We start from the raw sequence: 22,953 nt of genomic DNA, 5'->3' as shown, positions 1-22,953 counted from the left end.
TGCTACTCCAGTATTTGCCCTATATCCGTAATAGAGTTATCTTGGTGGTTGAAGTCAGACAAAGATTCAATTGATTTGCTCGCTTCTTTCAGTCGTGCTGTGGGCTTCAGTGACATGAGTGCACAGATACTGAATTGCTTCTTTGAACAACCAGTTTTGAAGTTAGTGGGGCATATCAAATATGAAATTAATAAGATTAGGAAAAATGGACAGTACACCCAAACAGTGGCTCAGCCCTTGTCTTACCTAGAAATCAATATGGTTTCCACCTCTATGCTCCAATTAAATAGTGCAGGTGTGTGTGCCTGCAGAGTGCGGGAGGAATACAGACTCTTTGCAGCAGGTGCAAGTCTTCTGCTTGCCTCTGAACAACTATTGCTGGTGAGGCCATGCAAATGTTCCAACATTTTATCTTTTATCAGGAAGGATAGGTGAGGTATTAAGGTACACCCAGTGCCAAGTCGTGAGTATGTGGCACTGTTCGCAGTGAGATGATTGGTGAGTTGATTGAGGGGAGTGGTTCATGATTGAACATATGTATACAATGGAAGTTTCCAAAAGATAGTCATCTCCTGCTAGTGTCATTTAGAGACAGAATAAGAAGTTTGAAAGTGAGCTGCCCAAATGGAAGCCCGTCTTTACCAGGCACAAGATGCAAAATACAGAAAGGAGTCAGTAGGCCCCAGATACAATGATTTTCTATAAGGCAATACCTGGGCCGGTCTTGTGGGTCACCAGTGGTAGTGCTACCATTAGGCAGAACCCTTCTCCACTACCCTTAGGTCCACTGCAAATATTGGCCACTATCCATTCAAACTGTCCTTGTTCCCTTTGACAGTGATTATTAGATCCATCAGATTGCAATTCCTGTATCATCAGTCAGTTTCTCTAAGCTCTTGACCATTTCACCCTTCAACAATTTTAAAATTAATTGAAGTTCCTTCTCTGTCGATATTGCTACGCCCGGGAACAGAATTGACAATTGCCTTCGGAGAGCACTATAAACCTAGCTATTCTCAGCATCCTAAAAACATGGGAAGCTGAAACACTTCATACGTTTGTTGTGTCTGCAGTAGAACTGCTGCAGAAGTCGAAGTTATGGTGCCTCTGGAGTTATTCATCTTTTAGTACCTTACAAACCTCTAAACTTACAAAATTCAGTAACTGACATACGAGTCAGGGCAGTGGTTGTGAACCCTTTAGGTCACACGCGGGGAGCCATGGGAGCGCTGTTTCCTCCGATGTGAAGAAAACCCCCACCACTTGTGCCCATGATGTGAGGGGAATCTCCGTTTCATATCCTCATGACCTGGAAATCCCAGGTTTAATCGGTACTAAGAACCGTGAGTTAAAAAACACTTAACGTTAACACTGAGGTCAGGGTGCACCTTAGAGAGTGCATACCGCCCAGTGTTCTTTCCTTTTTGGCCCTGATGAAAGCTCGGCCGACTTGGCCTTAAGAGCAGAAACATGTCGACCCAGTGATTTGGATGATACGACTCAAACTTAAGGTCTACATTATCCATCCCACCCTTTTTTATTCAGATGCCCACGCCGATCTTTATTAAAGTTTGGTTTGGATCAGCGTCCGCACCTTTTTAACTTTATCACTTTCTCACTTTATTCACTGCTTTTATTGAATCCAGCTCCACTGCAAATGCAGGTGCCGTAGCACACCAGATAGGTCTTTTACCTGCCCGGTGAAAACTACCCAATGATGAAGCATGTCACCCAATAGTCGGGTGAGTGAGGGTATTATATAAAATAATTGTTATTTTTTCACATTTCACTTCACTTGTAAATTTTCTGTTCTAGTCACTCCTTTGTTGTTAATTATATTTCGATTGGGGTATAGGAGTGTCCTTTCAGCCCTAACTCTCTTGTTGTTGTTACACATTTAAAATGCATGCACCTAATAATTGACCATATAGAAAGCCTAGAGAAAGCCTACGGGAGCAGCATGTTGTGAGGAATAGTTTCAACAAGTCTCATGAAAGGTGTAACGTAGACAACGCCACTTTCACGGTTTAGAGCTCCTCTAGATTGCAGATTTTGTTTTTCTAAATATACCTTTACTAACTGGAATATACAATCAATCATAAATTAAGTCTGACCTCAAGAAAATCTGGAAGCTGAATTGGAATAAAAGTAGGGAGTGGTATTTTATTTCTGTTGGTTTTGAACTTAAACGTTTAAATCTATCACAATATGTACAGTCTGACACAGGTTCAAGGGTCCTTCTATAATGTTAGAAAAAAATTGAATGATTCATGGCTATAGCTATAGAGGAGATGGGTTTAGGACCAGAGGCGGTGGGTGAAATTTGAAAGTGATGCGGCGCAAAGTGATTTGCATACAGCACTGTAGCGAGCGAGCGCTGGGAGCGAGCCCGAACCCCAAAAGAGGGGTTTGGGGGGCGGTTAACCTCCAAGAAAATTTTGAAAAAAAGAAGAAAAATCGTGCATTTTCAAGCAAATTTAGAAAGCAGGAAGGTTAATAAAGCAATTGTGAAAGTGCAGTTATTGCATTAATAGATGGCATAACATAGGTAGCTGCTTATTCAGTATAACCACATAGCTTCATACATTCCGTCCTATTACGCTCAGGTGCTGAATTCAGACTATAAGACTTCCATTAAAATCTCAGTTCTAAGAGTAGAAGAAGCTGCACAGCAGTTGGGAAACAGCCTTCACAAAGCATTGGTGACGGACAAGTGCTGACACGCCAACTGCATTTTCCTGAACAGTGAATCATTGTAACAGTCATTGCAGAACCAAAGCTTTACTAAGTATTAGATCAATACTTTATTGTGATATTCTTCAGGAAAGCAGGCACCACTCAGTTATGCCTGCTTGATATATTTGCACAACCGCAACATTACAATCAATTCATAAGTGTTGAAATGCTAGCAGAAATATCATACGAGGGACTTACACAGTTCTGCCGCTGACCTGGCCGTGTTTTCATCAGCCGTGGCCACCTTCATCCCATTCATAGCATTTGTATTCGTAGAACGCATACATTCCAGAGAACATACCACCAGATTGACTCAGTGACACGTAGAACATTTCCTCTGGTTTCACTTGCACTAGTGCATACATGAATGCCTCCACAGGAGCACGTACCTGCAGTGGTGCAGCACGCACCTACACATGCATCTGCACCAGCGCTCTACCTGCACTGCACCTGCATAACATGTTCACTCGTATCACAACAGCACTGCACTTCACACCCTGAACCTTACACTGTAGTTGTAAGTTAACCACTGCAGTGGCCCCACACACCCCAACAGATTTGCAACCAAGGAAAGAGGCTGGTTTCTGTCATGTGGACGAAATTAGGGTGTGACCTTCATTGGTGTATAATGGTTATGAGAGAGCAGTAATTCAGAGGCAAGAGTAAGTCCAAATTTATGAGTCTATTCAGCTAGTAGGCTTCTTACGTGGTCCACTATCATGGTATGAATCATTCAATATGTTCAATAATCTGAAGAACAACAAATCCAACACCTCACCTGGAATATAGCTCCAACTATTCGCGATACTTTGAATTCAGATCTGCATAGTTCAGTACAAGTGCGCTTGGTGAGCTGGATGCTCCCCATTGGGTTTTAACCTTTCAATTCTAAATTGTATTTTAAAAACATGTCCCGTATACGGAGAAGCAGACATTTTTTATTATGAGATAACCAGTTGGTGGGTGTATTAAAATGAATAACTTGCAATAGGAGAGGGTGTGCAGGCCAGACACCAGAGAGAATAGGGCAGATCACAAACTTGTGCTTTTAACCACAACCTATGTCCTTGGCAAAGTTATGTGGTAAGTCTCTGTCTCTCGGCACTCAACTCCAAAGAGAGACTACATCTGCTTCGGTCTGGTCCCTCATCTGTGCTAAGAAAGTGGCATGACCTTCCACTAATTCAATTAAAGCCCCAGTAGCAATTGGTGCCCTTTTAAGCAAGCCTCAGGAGTAAACAGGTAGGAAACCGGAAGTACTCCATAATCAACTAGAGGTGGTGGTCACTTCCTGCTTTGCTGATCAACATGCCAGTATTTTGCCCACAAATAGAGAACTCTGAGTGATGCCTATGAAAGAGACAGAGAGAGTTGTTTGTCTGTGTGAGTGTGTCTACCTGTCTGTGTGTGGGCCTGTCGATCAAATGGCTGCCAGGTGTACCATGCTACATCCATTCTATATACTTCACTACCTTTCCAGCCATTACCAGCAGTGTCCTGATAGGTGAGCAACGGAATGAGTGACATCTATTAATACCAATCAACACAGTCACACTTTGTATCCTTCCCGTCTAGGTCAATCAGATTGTTTCCATGAGGTTAGGCAGCACATGAGCCCAGAGTCTAATGATTGTTTGTTTTCCCCAATAAATGCCGGGTTTAGGAGCCTTTAATTTAATTCTAAAAACATGTAAAAGGAAAGGAATCCGAAGGCTAAGGCTGTGTGGAAAAGTGAGCCTCAAATGGTGCCTCCCTGGTCCGCATAACTGTAGTCAACAAGTACAGATGTGCTTACAAACTTTTACTTTATGGTAATAAGTTTCAAATCTAGGAACGGTGAAAAGGCAAACTACCCATTTAATTAAGAAATCAGAGAGGCAGAGTCAACATGGTGAAGGCTGTTTATGCATGTGCTTCCCCGCTCACTATCTCGAAAACTCTCCCCTTATTCAGCATCGACAAACTTCTAAGTTCTAACAACGCCATAACCTACAGAGCACAGGATCTTTGACTTTGATATATCTAAGCACCCTGCTCGCACACGAACTGCACATGTACCCACTGGCACCCGCAATGCACTGGCTATCTATGCTGTACCTGCTGTCCCTTGCACTGGCACCCAGTGGTACACTCAGTCAGACGGTCACCTGAGCTCACCCGCAGCATCACGCCTCCCGGTGATGACACATGAGGGGCTCTCGAGTCTCGCCGCCGTCTGCTTCTCCTCCTGCCCGGGGTCGCGCCACTCTGCCCCGACCCACGCCGCGCCCCCTAGCCAATCCTGGTGCTGCATGCAGCGCCAGGATTGGCTGGTCCACAGCGCAACATCCATTATTGGATGCGCGGTGGACCAGCAAATCCTAGCGCTGCATGCAGCACCAGGATTGGCTAGGGGGGCACACTGTGTACTCGCCCTGGGCAGCCTTTGTAAACCCGGCCCGGCTGAAGCCGCACCCCCGGCCCCTTCTCTATGCCTAAAGTGTTTTTCGCGCAACGGAATTCTCATGCGCAGCTGCAGCAGACCAGCAGCCCATGCCCCCCCCACCCCCTGCGCACAACGGACCGCACCAATTACCAGGCATCAACATGATCATCTGATTGCCTGTCCCTCCCGCGCTGCGCTGGCTATGTCGCTAATTTGAAGAATTAGTGTGTTATGTTTATTAATAGCTTAGCTGCAGTGCCACGGTGTGTCCAGGGCTTAGTGGGGCTACGCCCCTACGCCCAAATGGATGCACCGCAGCTGTTTAGGACTTCGCCCTGGACTGTCACCTACGCAGCCTGATTTTGGGCAGACTTTCCTTTGTCTCTCCATTGTATCTCCCTCCTACCCCTTTACCCTTACCCCCTTTCCCTCTACCCTTCACTTATCTCGTCTTCTATGCTCTTGTAATATTTTTTTTGCAACTGATGTAATTTGTAACTGATGTAATTTTGTAATTTTGTGGAACCTCATTTAAAGCGCTCTGATACCTCCGGGTTTAGCCATTACTATATAAAACTCATCAAATAAATAAATATGTACATGTATACAACTATGTTTCTCACACTTTCAGAAACATATCAGGTTAATACACAGCTATCAGTTTGCCACACCATGTTGGAAGGGTTTTGAAGGGCATCTCTGAACCTCACATCCCTCCCAATATCTTTTTAATGACCAATATGCTACCCTCACTCTAAATAAAATAAACAATGCCCACATCCAGGTCAAACGTATGGTGGTCTGGGTGAGTGGATTGCATGCCAACGCACACATTCCTTTCTCACCTTACTGCTGACTGTCTCCGACACCAGAGTTGGTGTAGGACACTTATGGAACAGTGTAAGAAAATGGGTTATTGGCTGAGGGGGGTGGAAGGCCCACTCAGTCAACAACCGCACTCCTTTTCATGGTAAACCACAAAAGTCACTAAGTTAACCTGTGCTTAACCATCTGGTAGCTTGGCACAAAAGCAGCCAGGCGTAACTTAGAGGCAAAGTATAGCACACAAAGAGTAAGAAAGTGAAACCACAACACAAGAAAATCCCAAACCAATTTAAAATAGTTCAGTACATTTTAATAAATTAGATGATACCAAAATTACAAAAATGTGATGAGTAGCACAGGCAGATACTGAATTTTAAAGATTTAGGTCTAAATAGAACCAAAACACAGAAAGCACCAACTGAGAGTATCTGGTCACGCTGAAAATTATCAAAGTCACAAGTTCCGGCTTAAAACGATGAAACGCAGGCCAGAGAGAGTACAGAGTTCAGCCCTCTGAGAGTTGTACTTTATGCCCCTGGTGCGATGTGTGCACAGTAGGGCTTGGCGAGGCTCTGGGTCGCTCTGCGTTGATTCCATTGAGGCTTTCAGCTGTATGACAAGGCTTTGCATGGCTTTGCGTCATTCAGTGTTGGACTGGCGCAGCTTGCAGATGGGACCTGCATGGCATGGTCCTTCGAGGATATGTGTCGCTTGGCATCAATTTTGATGAAGCCTTCGGTTCAGAGTTCTGATGGAATCTTCAGTTAGGTTGAGAGGAGTTTGCTCTGATGCCAGCCAAGGGTCCAGAATCTGGGGCACATCTTGGGGATCAAGACTCACTCCACCAGAGGCCAGCAGCAGGGTTCAGACAGGTCCAGTTGGTGCTGGTCAGCTGGGTAGTTTCAGGAAAGGCCTCTGGAAGCTTTTTGTGTCAAACTGGAGCTCAAACTGGAGGCCGGCCAACTGACCCTTGGATTCACTCTCAGTAGACTAGGATCAAGGCAAAAAGGTCCAATCTTCCTTCTTTACACAACAAGGCTGCCCTTCAAACAGCAGAGCATTCCTTCTGGCAGCAGGACAGTCCTTCTACATCGTCCACAGGTCCAGAGTCCTAAAGAGTAGCTTTGACGGTCCAATATTAATACCTGATGCCAGCCTTTGTGTGGGGGACTCCCTCTCCTGCCTTCAACACTGGTTCTGGAAAGTTCCTTCCCTTCCCATGGTTAAGGTTCCAAACTGTCTGGAGTGGCCAAAGGCAGGGCAGACCTGGTGTAAGCTTCCTATGTGTGTGCTGTAGGCAAAGTCCTTTAAAGGGTAGGTGAGGCTGGATACATCTCTCCAGCAATCCTGTCCACACCTAAGCCCCATTTCTGTCACTGTCTGGAAGTAATACACAAACCCCAACATCCGGGCCATTCACAGTCATGTGACCCAGGACAACGGCAAAAGGGCACAGTTGTGTGAGACAAGAAAATGCCAACTTGCTAGAAGTGGCATATTTAGAATTGTAATTTGAAATCTGCCTTTATCATCAAAGAGGATTTTAAATTACAAATCATTTGAGTGTAAATAGTCTATTTCTATCTGCATCCAATCTAAAGTTAGCTCTTATTAAACACCATAGGGTAACAGAGTGTTTATTCAATGAAAGAGATAGGCCTTACAACAGTGAAAAAACGGCTTTAGAAGGTTTTCACTGTCAGTGCATGTAAGACTTAAGAATACCTGTCCTACTTTTTACCTACAATGCACCCTTTCCCTATGAGCCTTTAGGGCCTTGCTTATAGGTGACTGTAAAGTATTAGAATGAGAGTTTTATGCCTGGCAAAAGGTATATTTTGCTTCTTTGTAATGGAAGTTTAAAACTGCATTACAGGCTGCAGTGGCAGGCCTGAGACTTGATTTTAATAATAATAATAATAATAAAAGAGCTTATAGAGCGCTCAGTAACGCCATCTCGGCGTGTCCCCGCGCTAGAGCTACCAGCGATCACCATGAGAGCCAATGACCTACGCAGTGTATAGTTGTGTTTTAAGCTTGGCCCTGAACAGTGCTTCACTGCTCTCCAGTCTCAGAGCAGGGGGAAGTTTGTTCCAATGTTGAGCTGCTTGGAACGCAAAAGATCGTCCACCCATTCTTGCCTTTCTAATCCTGGGGACTGTCAGCAGCCCGACACCCTCCGAACGGAGGGTCCTTGTTGGTTCATATCGGCTGACTAGATCCTTTAGGTAGGCGGGCGACCTGCCCCAGACAATACGGTGACAGAAGAGGAGGCATTTAAACAGCACCCGTTTCTTTACAGGCAACCAGTGAAGCGCATCCAGCGCCTTTTGCGAATTAGCCCTCCTAGGCCTTCTTAGCACCAGTCTGGCGGCGGAATTTTGTATAACTTGCAGGCGGTTCAGGCTGCCCTCGGTGGCCCCTAGGAACAGAATGTTTCCATAGTCCAACCGAGAGGTCACCATTGCCTGTGTTAGTGTCCTTCTGGCCGCTATGGGTAGGAGGTCTAGGGTTTTGTTTAGGGTTTTTAATACTCCAAAACATTTGCCCACTAGACGCCTTATGTGGCCATCATATGAGAGAGAGGGGTTCATCCATATTCCTAGGTTCTTAGCCTCCTCACAAGGTATGGGGGTAGGGCCCAGGCATGAAGGCCACCACTCAGCTGACCAGTTGTTGTTTTTACCCCCCACCACCAACACCTCTGTCTTGGAGCCATTGAGCTTTAAGCAATGGGAGTCCATCCACTCAGCTAGTGCCTGCATGCAGGACTTAAAGTTGGTGGGGGTGTTGGAGGTGTTCTGCGATAGGGAGATCAGCAGCTGGGTGTCGTCGGCGTAAGACACCAATTCCACCCCAAAAGATTGTACAACCTTCGCCAGGGAGGCCATGTAAAGATTAAAAAGAGTAGGGCTCAGAGCTGAGCCCTGAGGCACTCCCTGATCTAGTGACATCTCGACTGAACGGCATGTCCCTTGCTGTACCTGGAAACATCTTTCCGTGAGAAACGACTGTAACCAGCATAGCGCAGGACCAACGACCCCAGCTTCGCTCAGACACCGCAGCAGGATGGAATGCGCTACGGTGTCGAACGCCGCGCTTAGGTCGAGCATGATCAGGGCCATTGTATGTCCTGCATCTGCCCCTGCTCTTAAGGTCTCCGTGGCCCGTAGGAGAGCTGTCTCCGTAGAGTAGCTCGTCCTAAATCCTGATTGTGAGGGATGAAGTAAGTTCCATCTCTCCAGGTGCTCCGTAAGCTGAGCATTGACCACCTTCTCAGCCACTTTCGCCACGTACGGCAGTAAGGAGATAGGTCTGAGGTTTTCCAGCACCTCCATGCTTACATTAGGTTTTTTCCTTATTGGCAGTACTATGGCCTTCTTCCACTCCATAGGGACTTGTTGTGTGGCAAAGGAGGTCTGTAAGACGTGTCTGATGTGAGGTTCCAGGGCTACCAGGCCCTCTGAGATGACCCAGGCCGGTGCCGGGTCGTTGGGAGAGCCGGACTTCACACTGCGACAGATCTTTATTAGCTTGTCAGCGGCGGGAACCTTGAAAGTTAGCAATGAGGAGTCCGGGGTTGCAGGCGAGGTACCTGCTATAAAATCTATGCCCTTATCTGGTTGTTGGGTGAAGGAGGCATAAATAGCTTTAACTTTATTAGAGAAAAAGTCAGCGACTCTATTACATCCCTCCTTGGTGGCCTTTATGGGGGTGTTAGAGCTGGATACTAGTGATATTTCTTTATAAATTTTAAACAGTTCGCGTGAGGAGCTCTTGGCAGCCTCAATGCGTGTTTGGAAGTATTTGGCTTTAGCTCTGCGTACCTCATACTGGTAGCTTCTGTGTGCTACGCTATAACTGTTTTTTGCTTGTTCGCTCGAGTTCCTTCTCCAGCTTCTTTCAAGTTTTTTACAATTAGACTTGATTTGCTGGAGTTCAGGAGTAAACCATGGGGCAGTATGTTGTCTGCCTTCTCTTGTTTTACTCTTACTCATTGGAGCTAGCTCATCCAGGGTGGCAGTCACAAGCCGATTAAATTCCTTATTCGCCTGATCACTGTCCGTGGCACCCAGTGGTGGCGCTTTCTGAATGGGGCCTATGAAATTATCTTGGGAGTATTGTCTCCATTTGCGTCTCATAGTATTTCCCAACCCATTCTCAATGGCCCTAACAGGCTGGTAAAAACATTGAAAAGGGACCAGGAAGTGGTCGGTCCAAGGGAGCTGACAAGGAGTGAGTGCTTTTATCATGTCCCAACTGGCGAAGATAGGGTCCAAACAGTGACCCTTCTGATGTGTGGCTGCAACACTTAGCAGGTCCAGTTGTAGTTCTTGTAGGACCAGACGAACATCCTCTGCCTCCTTCTGTAGGGGATCCTCTAGGTGTAAATTCAGATCTCCCAACACCAACACTTTGTTGTGTTTGATGGCAATCTGAGTGACCCCTTCTAGTAAGCTACTTCGGAAGTTACCCAGAGAGCCAGGAGGTCTATATATTAGGATGCCCGAGACTGTCTCGTGTTGAGTCAATTTAATGCTAAATTTCCCCGCTTCGCTGTTATCAATTTTTGCTGGTTTTAGAATACACTCAAAAGGGTGTTTGACAATGATGGCGATGCCACCTCCCCTCCCTTTTTCTCTATCAAGTCTGTGGAGGGTATAGCCAGGCGGAATAGTATCCACTATATCTGGATCAGAGAATTCTCCTAACCAAGTTTCAGTTATAAATAGTATATGCAGGTCCTCATCTAGTAGGAGATCCCACAGCTGTAGGGAATGTTTGCTGACGGATCTACAGTTTAAGAGTCCCCCTTTAGCAATAATCGCTTCTGGGTCAGGGACAGCGGGCGATAAACACCTCCCTCTGAAAGTACAGTGCGGGCATGGACCCAGGTCAAGTGGCTCCATCGTCTGATGACAGAGCGTGAGTGAGACGGGGCAAAGGTCTCTCAGCCTCTTACTTGTGTATGATAACCTGCGGCACGCCCCAGGTATAGGGGTCTGGGCCCCTGGTCCCGGTCGGTCGCGGACGGGCGCAGACGGGCTTGGCTTAGGCGCGGCTTCGGCGCGCGTCCGGCGCGCCCGCTGCGCCAGCCCGCTGCGCCGTCTGAACCCTATACACATATTATAGGTAATGAGGAGGGTGGGAGGCCGGCGCGACTAGAGCGCAGCCCCTGCCCACACCCAGGTACTAATTTAGTGGATGGCACAATGAGTGCTGCTGGCCCACTGGTAGCATTTAACTTCATTGCCGTGGGTACACGTAGTACCATTTACTAGGGACTTGCAAGTAAATTAAGTGTGCAAATAGGTGTAGGCCAATTAGTTAGTCATTTGCTGTTTATACAGCACTTGGTAGACCACAGGATGTCAGAGTGCTTTACAATTGTCACTAAGAAAGTTACAAAATTAAAAATGTGGTGTGATTTTCTAACCGCTAGTGTCTCCTTAATATAATACTAGTAAAGAGGCAGAGCTTAGAGTCTACTGCGCCATAAATAAACAGCTACTAAGTAGGTATTTCTGAATCAATAAGAGTTTTAAGTTCATCTTAAAAACATCAAAAGAGGAGTTTGTGTGAACCTCAAGAGGAACCAATTTCCACGTTCTGAGAGCACTTCAAAAGAATGATAGGTGAGTTGTTTTTTTGTTTCTTAAACCTGGACAGTTCTAGCAGTAAGACTCCAGCACTATGAGTTTGCTGATGGGTGCAGATTGCAAGGAATGCCACTGGAAATGTTTTGAAATTCTAAACGTCGTAAATCGACAAACATATATAGGAGTACATATATGGGTGTATATTTATGAGCTGTTTTTGTGAATTAGGCCTCAGATACTAGAAACCGTAAGTGACAGGAGTAGACAGCGACAAAAGGAATTTGTCTTTGTTTAACCTATAACAAACAAAAAACGCTTTGATTCTTGGTTCCTACAAATAAAACAATACATATCTAAAATGATACATAAAACAAACAATTGCATATTTTACAAAAATGCCATAAGTATACGAGTGATCCAAATTAAATTACATCATGGGAATTTTAAAAAATCACTCTGGCTTAACCATTACAGAATGCTAGAACGGCTTTGCATCATGATCCTCCTTCTCTTACAGTATTAATGCGAGCACTTTGCAGGTTTGTCTATTGTATGAATGGATTTAAATGTGGTTTTGGTAGTAACCATTCTACAAAACTCCTGCATAATAATAATACCACTTGTAGAGCACATGGCTACTTCCTACAAAGTGCCCCAGCTCTAGGATGTTGACATGAAAAAAATTGCCTACTGACTAGGGGAAGGTTAGGCAGATCTAAAAAGCCAGGTTTTCAGCTTTTTTCTTAAAATCATTTTTGAGGGAGATAACCGAAGTTCCGCAGGTAGCAAATTCCAGATTTTTGGTGTCAGCTGGCTAAAAGCACAGCCACCAATTCTGGCTTTTTTGAATGTAGGAACAAAGCTCTGTTTAGCAGAAGCTGACCTAAGATTTCTAGCTGGAAAATAGGGAGTAACCATAGACTGTCAATAAAAAGGACCCTGGTAGGAGATCCTTGTAGCAATAACAGAGAGCCTTAAAGGCAATTCTCTGTTTCACCGGCTGCCAGAGCTACTTTTTCAATGTAGTGCTAATAGAGGCTCTTCCTAGGAAGTCCTAGCAGTGTACAAGCTGCCGCATTCTAGACCTGTGGATGCCTATTCAATCATGCTTGGATAACACTCAGGTAGAAAAAATTACAGTAGTCTAATCTGGATATGACCAGAGCCTGGACTACAGTTTTTTGGTCAGACTCATGACTTTTTTGGTCGGACTTTCCTGCAAGGGCATTAACCTGGGCATCAAAGATAGGTTTCTCATTGAACCATATGCCTAGGTTCTTAACTTTGAGCTTAGGAGGTGGTAAAGCACCAAGGCTGTTGGGACACCAAGCATTGGACCAGATGTTAAGATGCTTGCCCAATATCAAGACCTCTGTCTTTCCAGCATTCACCTTCAAGCAATCAAGGTCCATCCAAATGGAAACCGATGACAGACACGCGCAAAGTCAGAAGAGACCATGAGCTCACTGTTCTGAGATAAGGTGGCAAACAGTTGTGTGTCATCAGCATAAGAAATAACAGTAAAGTCATAGCACACAATGACCCCAGCCAAGGGGCTGACATGGGCATTAAAAGGAGTTGGACTTAATGAGGAGCCCTGTGGCACTGTTTGCTGCAGAGAGTGGATCGCCTCTTGACCAGGATATTGTGGGATACAGTGTCAAAAGCGGCACTGAGGTCAATCATAAGAATAGCTCAATGTTGCCCTCGTTCATGATCCACCTCATTGACTCGGAGGCAAGCAGCAAGGCTGACTCAATGCTATAAGAGCAGCGGAAGCCTGACTGCGTACTATGCTGGAGCTTGTTGTCCTCAAGAAAACTGATAAGTTGTTTTTTCTCATGTTTTTCTGATAATTTAGAAAAAAAAGAGGCACGAATGATGTGGCCTAGAGATTGGATGCATGGATGGATGCATCTAGAGATTGGATGCATGGATGGATGCATCTAGAGATTGGATGGATGAAGGTTAGATATAGTAAAAATGCGATTTATAGCAACACCAGGTCTGTAAGTAGGAGTGGTGGGTGGGTCAAAATCACCAAGCAATGCATTTACCACGCATTGCCTTTGCAATGTAAGGTACGTATTTTTAAGGTAAGTGTGTGAATACATATGTGTGTGTGTAAATATACATATATATATATATATATATATATATATATATATATATATATATATATATATATATATATATATATATATATATAATATATATATATATATACATATACATATATACTACTGGAAAAAAACAAAGGTAAAAGTAACGTTATAGTTAGGTGTGATAAAAAGAACTGTTTCGTAAAAATAAAAATAAACTGAAAAATACCACAGGTAAATTAATGTTATATTTAGGTGAATTTGTCAATGACAACATAAATGTTTTGAATTAAAAAAACACAGAAATTCACTAGTTATAGTGGGCAGCACTAACTATAACTTGTGCCCCCTCCATGCACTGCTTATGACCTCACATATGATAGCACTTGTGACATGCTCTATGACATTATTTATGACGTCACTGATGACATCTCAAATGACATCATTGATGGCATTACTGATGACATCATCCAATGAGTGTGCTAGTTTGTTTTATAGTTTACATAGTGCCGGGTAAGTACCATATTGCTTGTCTACCTAATTTAGTACAGCCTGGGCCAAGCTAATGGATGTGCTTACAAAGCACTTGTGCTCCTAATGTACCAAAGGTGTGTAGAGGTATTGAACGTGTTATAAATCTTTGTATTCAAGAGTAGCAGTTGACTTGTGTTTATTATGCTCAACACAAGTTTTTTGGTCTGCAAATTTTTTTTCAACTGGAGTAAGATTAGACGTAGTAGATACTAACGTATGTAAGCACCGTTGAGTTATTAAACAGAATTGTGTCAGCATAACAATTTTTATATACCATAGAAGGCTGTTTGCATCAGGGACTAACCTATGTACATGGGCTTGCTTGTTTTGTTTGAGAAGATGGGCTATCTGCAAAGATTTCACCATAGCATGAAGGGTACAAGTTGTATGATGTTTAGCACTTTCTGATCTTGGTTATTTTCAGCGAATAGTATCTTTTTGGACAACTGTTGCATAGAGTGTACACTGTTTTTAGTAGATACTCTGTATTTATCATGAAAGTTTCACTATTTCTAACAGTGTGCTGTAGAGTAAACTCTCGCCACAGAATAAGCACCGTTTACAGTACCCAGTTCTCGTCTGATATCAACTTCACTTTTCAAAGTAGGTTTGGCGAGTTTCAGGGGTTTGATGCAACTGAAAGCTGTTCCTTTTTAGGGCATTCGTTTTAAAACTGACAGTCACTATTTTTAGGAACTTGGCTTTCTGTGAACAGTTGTATACAGATTGAACACCCTACTCAAGGAGGGTTTCCTATATATTTGTGGTTGATTGTTAACCCCTTCGCTGCGGCGGCTATTCCGCCGCAGCGCTAAAGGGGCGGGGCGGCCGCGCGGCGGCTGCATGCTGGTGACGGAGCCGCTCCGTCACCAGCCGCGGTTGAGCTATGCTGGTGACGGAGCGGTTCCGTCATGACCCGCCCCGCTCATTAGAACGCCCGCGCAGGCGCGAAATCAGCGCCGCGCAGGCGCGGCGGCTGGGCCATGACGGAACCGCTCCGTCATCAGCACAGCGCACCCGCAGCTGATGACGGAGCGGTTCCGTCATCAGCATGCAAAGGGTTAATGTGAACTATGCTAGCTGTAAAGTGTATGGTATAGGGTCAATGTTGCACATAACACATTCTTTCAACACCTAAGGAAGTCATATCTGCGATGACAGTAATGATGTCTGATATTTTCCTGAGCTATTTTATACTTCCTGTCAGGCCTCTAATGCCACAATAATTTATAGAGCAAAATGCGGGAAAACGAAGCTTGGATGATGTCATCAGTGAAATCATCAGTGATGTCATCAATAATGTAATTTGAGATGTCATCAGTAATGTCATAATAAATGTCATAGAACATATCATGAGTGCTGTCATATGTGAGGTCATCAGCAGTGCATGGCAGGGGTGCAAGTTATAGTTAGTGCAACTAACTAGTCATTAACTGATCAATTTCTGTATTTTCTTTTAGTTCAAAACATCAATGTTGTACTATAGCTTTACTTTGGTTTATTCAGTGAATTTCTAAGTTGCTTTTTTAGACCAAAACAGATCTTTTCATCCTATCCAACTATAATGTTACTTTAACCTTTGCTTTTTTCCAATGAATTTCTAGTTTTTTTTAACATAAAGTAATATGTAATTACCATATGTAAATGCAACCCACTGACTGCGGCCAGGCTCTACAGCCAACCCTCCTGCATACAGCCAAACCCCACGCCACCCACTGGGCGGTGCACAGTGGGGGCTGGTCATAGGGCCTGGCCCTGGGAGCCCATCCCCCAGGGTAATTTATTTTTCAAGGCCCATTCCTTGTTAGGCCCTGGGGAGCCCATCCCCTAAAAATAAAGGGGAGTGGGCCACGGCCCCCTTCTCCGAGCCTCTTACGGCCCTGGGGACCACATCCCCTAGTGTTGTGTATTTTCTTAAGGGAAGGGGTGCTGTGCAGCCCCCTTCAAGCCTTTATTGGCTTCAGAGACTCCAGACTTCAGGGCCACTTATTTAAATAAAAGAGGAGGGGTCCATGTGGCCCACCTCTCAGTTTTTTAGGTCCTCATGACCTCATATTCCAGTGCTCCTCTTTTAAATAAAGGGGTGGTGGCATGCATGGCACTTCTCCCTGGGCCAACTTCGGTCCCAGAAACCCCATAAGTCGGGGTCTGGTGTAATGTTTAGTGGGGTGTGCACATGTCCCTCTACCCTTCTGATTTTTCCCCCTGCCCTTGACATTTTCAGGGGAGCACGTTGCCCCTTCCCTGGGACAATTTCAGTCCTGGGAACTCCATCCCTTGGGGCCCGGCGACATTTTTACGGGAAGAGGCTCATGTGGCCCTCTCCCCAGGCTGATTTCAGCCCAGAGGAACCCATGCCCTGGTACCCTGTACAGTAAAAGGTAGGTGCCCTGGTGCCCACTCAGGGCACCCATCATACTCTTGTTGTTGTCGCGGGGTGGGCCCCAAATCCCCCATGGCCCCAGCCAGCTCCCCACATACAGTGTGAGCCAGCATTGCTCCCACTCACAGGGAGCAGCTCCTAATGTTGCCCTGCAGGCAGGAGCAATATTTTGATCTGTTTCCCTGCCCCCGTCACCGCGGGCAGGGAAAAAAATCAAACGTCCACTCTCCGCGGGCCGGAATTGTTTTGAAGCTCCCACCTGCTGAGAGTGGAATTGGTGCTTGCTCCCGCTTAGTGGTAGATTTGAAAATGATCCTACCAAGTGAGAGCAAGCATAGGATTCCCTGCCTGCACCGATGCAGGTAGGGAAACAGCTAAGTCCTGGTGGGGGGGCTCCCCAGAACATAGCTTCTGAGCCGGAACATTTAGAGACTTGGTAAGGGGGGCAAGGCGGCTCCCTCCCCTTCATTAAATAATTCAGACCCATGGGATCAGATCCTGGGGCCTTCACAGGCTCGTGGAGGGGGGCCTCATGGCCCCCTCCCCCTTTTAATATACCGGGTCGCTTAGAGGCTGGCGGAGGGGAGAACACATGGCCCCCAGCTGCTTCATTAAAAAATTCAGCCCCAGGGAATTTGGTTCCACAAGCCTTTAATGGCTCAGGGAGGGGGCCAACAGCGGCCCCCCTCACCTTCATTAACCCCTTCGGTGCTGATGACGGCTCCCTGCTGTCATGAGTTACGGTGGGCGTGTGCTGATGACGGCCGGGAGCCGTCATGACAACGCCCGAGATCGGAATGTCCAGCACCAGCGCGGAATTCCGGCCGCAGCCAAGGTGTTAAAGGATTCGACCAGGGCGGATGGCATCCCCAGGGCCTCAAGAAGCTCAGGGATGGGGGCCCCCTCCCCTTTTTTAAGACATTTAGGCCTTAGGAGTGGGCTCCCGAGGGCTTTAGAAGCTCAGGGAGGGAGGCCACACAGGGACTCAGAAAAAGGGGGATCCCAAAACGTATTTTCTCTATGCAGTTTCTTACAGGGATTTTAGACACAACTACACACTCGTTTCCAAGTCTTAGCCTGAAGGCTGCTCTCCACAGCTACCACTAAGGATAGCTTTCTATAGGGTTGACTTTATAACCTACCATCAATAAGTTGTAGATTAGATTGGTGCAAGGTGCCCACTAGATCTAGTGGAAATCATATACCAGGCTAACTTCTCACAACACCCTTCAATGTAAGGGTTATTTACAAACTGCTGAAGGACATTTTTACCAACAAAAGAATAGACTGCATCAAGAATCAGATAATGGGTGTCCCAATTGCAAAAGCAAATATTTACAAGCTTGTCTTGCAGATTTGGGACAAAGGGAGAAGAATGTTAAGTTGAGTAATGTAAGTGTGATTGCTGTGGCAGAACAGTGGTGTAGGGGAATGGTTGTAGGAGTGGTTCCAATTTGAAAAGGTTCTACTTAGGTTCTAGTAGGAGGCAAACATAGGTTGACCATGGAAGAACAAATAAGAGCATGGACTTTGGCATGGAAGAGACAGGATGAATCCTCATGTATCTATTGAGTGTATGATTGGAATGTAGCAGAGACTTTGCACTGAATTTTGGCGAAGTGATCTATAACAGGAGGCTAAAAAAATGAGATTAGAGCTCATATTGAGTGCTTCAGTATTGATAAGGTATTGAGGACCATCAATCCAAGTTTGGTCCCTACGACATTGCCTGGTTCTTGTGGAGAAGTTAAATTTCAGTACTTTAACCCACAGCCATTACTGGTTTCAGACCACAATTGTTATCCAAAATGACTTGAAATAAATATAAATGGGTACGTGCCCATGTGTAATCTGATTGAATTTAAGGGAGAAAGACTTCAAAGAGAATGATTCCCAAACTCAGTAGTAAATGGTGAGACTAAAATTAACTTCTGCTGAGATTGAAGAGTTTCTCTGTTCCTGGGGTGATATTGTGTAGTCTGATTGATATATTTAATAGGACTTTATGGAAATGTGTATAGAAGACTATGAAAAGGGGAAGTAATTTGAGGCATATGTTGATGACCATTTTACCATGGGTTGGTGTAATTTACAGTCTTGTACACCTCACTGAGCACAATCTGAGTAAGAAGGCCGGGAGGCTAGATAAATTAGGAGTGGTTGAAAGCACGTTTAGAGAAAAAAACAAATTACAACAGTTGTCTAACATATGGGGAAGGCTGCAAGTTTGGTGGAAGTCCATTAAGAATACTGAGAGAAGAACAAGCTTCCTTGGAACCCATGTAAATTATGTGGATGCCTTTCCAGTGCCAATTAAAGTTGTTGAAGACAATGTAAGTCTTTAAAGAGAAAATTGCAGAGGGTTTGTTGTGAATGGATGACTGACAGAAGAAAGTGCTGTTGATGTTGAGTAGGGAGTCAACAAAGAGTGTGTGGCTCAAAGCAAAAAGAGAAAAGACATACAAGAAGCCTTAGTGGAGGAACAGTGATTGCTGTTAAGACTGTATTTGCTCATGGTATGAGTCCTGTAGGATGTTGTCTGTGTATATTGTCTTGTTCAGAGTTGGTTTGGAGGTGGTACATACGCGGTGCTTTCAGATGATTAGGATTGGGATGCTGTGACATCATTTTTATGTGGTGGAGGCTGAAGTTAAACCGCTGACCATTGGAGGCGGCCCAAATGACAGTTGACTGGAACGGGACCCCCTACATGTATGCAAATTTAGCAAATTGAATAAACAACCTCTCAAGTTGTCTTTGTTCAGACACTGACATTACAAAGGGATTTTTTTTACCTTTCTCTTCTCTGTTTGGGCAGAAAAGAATGCCTCATTTCATAACCGTGTTCTGTTTAAAAACTGTGTAAATAACCCTGTGCGTTTACAGAAGGTCTACATCTCTTTTCAGTATTTTGTATTTGTATTGAATTTATTTCTAATGCTTAGATAATGTCGATTACCACAACGCCAAAAAATACAGAAAGCGCATAACAGAATTTTACACCAACAGTATCATTATAAAACTGCTGACAATCTATCACAGGAATAATTAAAAAATATTATAAATATATCTATATGCATATAACACTGTTGAAAACAGAAAGGCTACAGTTTAGAACAGGTAGCTCATGTCAGAGTTTGGCTCCAGCAACTTCTCAGAGCTGTTCCGTTAGTTTGACAAGCCATTTGATGAGAATGATCTATTTTGGATCCACAGTGGACCATACAGCTCATGTGCACTACTGAGATTGGAACCATTTCTCAGATAATATGAGTCTTGATGGATTTCCAAATCAGTTAAAGTAATTTGACTTTAATCAGCTTTTTCACCTGAGGCCAAACATAAACATCACTGTATTCAGAAACAAAATCATATTTTGGCAAGTGAAAAATTGTTTGAATTTCTCAATTATGGACAGTTTAAAACTTGCCAATGAGCACTTTGTCAGGCTAAGACAGACAACTGAACAATAAAAAAAAACTCACAAATGCCTCAGTTTGTACCAGAAATATAAGAATTCTGCTGCTAAAAAAGAGTCAATGTCTTACAAAAGAATTAAATGGTGACAGATTTTTTCTGTAATATTAGACACTTGTAGATCAATACACAGATCCACGTCAAATCTGACTCCTAAATATATTACATTTCTTTAGATAAAAAGGAGCCATGCATAAAGTGGTAGGCTACATAAAACTTGATGAAAATAAGTGAATATTACTAAAAAGAAGGATGTCTGTTTTACCGTGGTAAAGCAGAAATAATGTATAGCCATGCAAGATGTTATCTCCTGCCAACAGGCCGCAACAGAATAGATGCCACTGGACCCTTCTTGCAAATACACTAAAATATGTGAATCCTTTGCCTAATTCTGAAGTCGCAGACCATGGACAGCAATTATACATGCAAGGCAGATCTTATACATTTGAAACAGCTGAGGTGAGAGGACAGAACACTGGGGGACAACACACATCAGCCACTGAGATGTGTAGAGCTTCACCTTCTATTGTCGAATTGCCTGGAATTAAAATGTAATTCTTGTCTTTCAATTAAACACCCTATTACACCAGTTCAGAGTATAAATATACCCTAGAACGTTGTACAAACCAACAAAAACGCCAACAACTAAGATAACCTACTGGTAAGTATATGCATGACCAATGTCAAATTAATTTGCCTCCTCTGTTTTAAAGTAGGCATTTGTATATTTATGTAGGTATTTGTTGAGCACAAACACAGGTAAGAGCATTTGGGTGGTCCATGGAACCTGTGGCCGAGATCCAAGATCATTTACAGAGTGGGGGAGAGTGCTACCGTAATCAGTTGTGGAGTAAGCTGTGACTCTGGCGTATTTCTACGAGGTTTGCTTTCCCACCCATAGGTGACACAGGTGAACTTGGTTCAATGGACCAGTGCTGAATGTGAAAGACAAAGTTGTGGCCCCGCAAAACCCAACCCAATACATTGTTGAAGTAGAATCATTGCTTTTGGGTCACTAACAATGCCTAAACAGGGATATGAGGCACCATGGTATCCAAAACAAACCTATTTTCCTCTTCACATATCACACATAACTTGTTGACTGCAAAAGGTGTGGCTATCAGTGAGATGTGAAAGCAATGTTCCCTGCAGCGTCCTTTCTCCTGGACTCAACTTGTTATGCAATGTATCCTCTTCTTGGTGCGCTGGCAGCAGTCAAGACATTCTCCGTAGTATCTTGTGTGATAATATGGGTGAAGGACCTCTCATGACAAGTGTCAAGAGGCATTCCTTGTTAATTACATTTTATGGGAGATAGGAATTTCTGACATAAGTTTAGGAATGGCTGATACACATTATTTGCATCCCAGACATATCCTTATGAACATATAAGGTAAATGGACATACATTCAGACTTCACTATTTTCACTATATGTCTGTTTCTTCTTATTTGATGTTGACATTGTGATACCTAGACACTTGACCCAGACTGATGTCGCATCTGGAGTTATATCTGTGTCATTGCCTGAATGATTTGACATTTTCACAGTGCTTGGAACAATAAAGGCCAGATGACATTGGCATCAATGACAGACACAACATTGTTTCTGCATAAACTGGGGTATAAATGGCGATTATCATTACCAAAAAATGGTGACTCCTATTACACAAGATAGAGTCGGACTCCGTAAAATGGAGTCAGCCCATAGGGGCTTTACATCAACCCTAGCTTGTACATCTGAAAGGGATGTCATATGGACATATTCAACATATTGGGATTTAACTAACATGTAAGGAAATCCATGCTCTTAAATTACTAGAATATAAAACTATGTAAAACATGATACAATTCTAAACACAATATATAAGACGTGAAATAAAAGTAATTATTATATCATATATTTATATGAGTAAATAAAAAATGACATATGTAATGAGCAAAGCAAAGCTTGAATACTTTTAAGACTTGCATTGTTTAAAGCAATTCATGATTATATATAAAATGCAGTGTGTCAAAAGTATGTCCTAAAGAGAGATCTGTGTTTGTGGTTAAACATACCAGTGACGACAAAAAATAGGCCAGATTAAAAATGTGCGGAATAAAAAAGGAAAAGCTATTTTTTTTTTTAAAGAGTATGGGCTCGATTCACAGAACTAACTTAAGACAAAATCCTAAACTTAGTACCATTTTAGTATTCACAGAAGGCACTTACTCATTCTGGTATTCACAGAAGGCACCTACTCATTTCGGTATTCACAGAAGTTAGGAGTCCTAACTTTAGGACTCTTAACCCCTTCAATGCTGATGATGAGCTCAGCTCGTCATCAGCCACGGGTGGCGTGTGCTGATGACGAGCTGAGCTCGTCATGTATCGCGGTAATTCGAAAAATGCCGCACAGCGCAAAAATCGCCGCAGCAGCGATGCGGTTAAATGCCTTCTGTGAATACCGAAAGTCTTAAAGTTCGGATTTTTCTCAGTTTAGAAGTAGTAAAGTGAGGACTCCTAACTTTAGGACTCCTAAATGCCTCCTGTGAATACAGAAAGTCTTAAAGTTAGGATTTTTCTCAGTTTAGGAGTCCTAAAGTTAGGAGTCCTAACTTTACTACTCCTAAACTGTTAAAAATACTAACTTTAAGACTTTCGGTATTCACAGAAGGCATTTAGGAGTCCTAAAGTTAGGAGTCCTAACTTTACTACTCCTAAACGGAGAAAAATCCTAACTTTAAGACTTTCGGTATTCACAGAAGGCATTTTGAAATCCTAAAGTTAGGAGTCCTAACTTTACTACTCCTAAACTGAGAAAAATCCTATCTTTAAGACTTTCATTATTCACAGAAGGCATTTTGGAGTCCTAAAGTTAGGAGTCCTA

General features: G+C 43.8%; 1 protein-coding gene across 1 annotated transcript in view; it reads left to right on the top strand.

Moving 5' to 3' along the window:
• The window catches only part of LOC147727987 (estradiol 17-beta-dehydrogenase 11-like), a 287,990-nt gene that overhangs the window by 243,604 nt on the left and 21,433 nt on the right, over nt 1-22,953 (top strand). The window lies entirely within an intron of this gene.

Source organism: Lissotriton vulgaris, chromosome 3_1, assembly GCF_964263255.1.
Source record: "Lissotriton vulgaris chromosome 3_1, aLisVul1.2, whole genome shotgun sequence".
NCBI lineage: Eukaryota > Metazoa > Chordata > Amphibia > Caudata > Salamandridae > Lissotriton > Lissotriton vulgaris.
The sequence above is the reverse complement of the archived record's forward strand: the minus strand, read 5'-3'. Positions and strand labels throughout refer to the sequence as shown.